The sequence below is a fragment of the Lathyrus oleraceus genome, chromosome 1, assembly GCF_024323335.1.
Source record: "Lathyrus oleraceus cultivar Zhongwan6 chromosome 1, CAAS_Psat_ZW6_1.0, whole genome shotgun sequence".
Lineage (NCBI taxonomy): Eukaryota > Viridiplantae > Streptophyta > Magnoliopsida > Fabales > Fabaceae > Lathyrus > Lathyrus oleraceus.
Window position 1 is genome coordinate 256,199,254 of NC_066579.1, and position 1,250 is coordinate 256,200,503.

At 43.0% G+C, this 1,250-nt stretch overlaps 1 non-coding gene across 1 annotated transcript; it reads left to right on the forward strand.

Moving 5' to 3' along the window:
- The first annotated feature begins 893 nt into the window (after positions 1 to 893).
- Positions 894 to 1,000, forward strand: LOC127117061 (small nucleolar RNA R71). The gene has a single exon (XR_007801823.1). It is a non-coding gene; the product is annotated as a small nucleolar RNA R71 (small nucleolar RNA).
- Positions 1,001 to 1,250: the final 250 nt, after the last annotated feature.

A 1,250-nucleotide genomic window follows, 5' to 3' on the forward strand; every position in this document is an offset into this window, starting at 1 on the left:
CCGGGGGCTTGGTACATTCCTTAGAAGTTTCGGGTTCACTCAATCTAGGGTTTGGTGGCTCATCATAAGCGTTCCCACTTTGTAGGGTAATGGCATTGGCTTGTCCTCTCGGATTTTGTTGAGGTTGTCCAGGGAATTATCCTCCAGGTGTAGTCTGAGGGGCTTGGTTTAAAGCTACCTGAGAGATCAGGGTTTCAAGCATCTTGGTATGAGTAACTATTTGGTCAACCTTGGTTCCTAACTGAGTAATCAATTCGTTAACATGAATGTTTTGATTCATGAACTCCTTGTTTTGTTGGGTTTGAGCGGTGATAAAATTTTCCATAATTTTCTCAAGGCTCGGCTTTGGTGGCACGGGTTGCATAGGTTGATTTGATCTTGGGGCTTGATAGATAGGTCTCGGAGGTGCATTATTTTGGATAGGGTTATTGTTTTTATAGGAGAAGTTCGGGTGATTCCTCTATCCAGGGTTATAGGTATTCGAATATGGGTTCCCTTGGGTGTAGTTCACTTGCTCAGAGTGGGTTTCGTTTAATAGACCGCATTCTGCAGATTGGTGTCCTTTGGTCCCACATATCTCATACTCCGACGAAACTGCGGCTACCGTATTCGGGTTTATGCACATATGCTCGACCTTAAGGGCTAATGCGTCCATTTTAGCTTGCATCATGTCTATAGAGCTTAGGTCATGCACTCCTGCTTAGGCTTCCTTTTTCTCAATTGTCGCTCGTTCGACTCCCTATGATTGATGGTTTTGAGCCATATCTTCGATGAGGGCACTAGCTTCAGGGTAAGGTTTGTTCATCAGAGCACCGCCTGCAGCAGCGTCGATGGTCATCTTTGTGTTGTAATGAAGTCCATTATAGAAGGTTTGAATGATTAACCAATTTTCTAAACCATGATGTGGGCATGCTCGTAACAACTCTTTATATCTCTCCCAAGCTTCGAACAGCGATTCTCCTTGGTTTTGGGTAAATCTAGTTATATGGTTTCGGAGAACGGCGGTTTTACTTGGGGGAACATATCTAGCAAGAAAAACTCTTCTAAGGTTATCCCAAGTCGTAATGGAATTGGGTGGAAGGTAATCTAACCATGATAGGGCTTTATCTTTGAGGGAAAAAGGGAATAATCTTAAAAGTATTGCCTCAGGAGAAGCTCCATTCGTTTTAAAAGTGTCTGCTAATTGAAGAAATATTTTTAAATGTTGGTTTGGGTTCTCAGTAGCGAGACCTGCGAATTGTCTCTGTTGC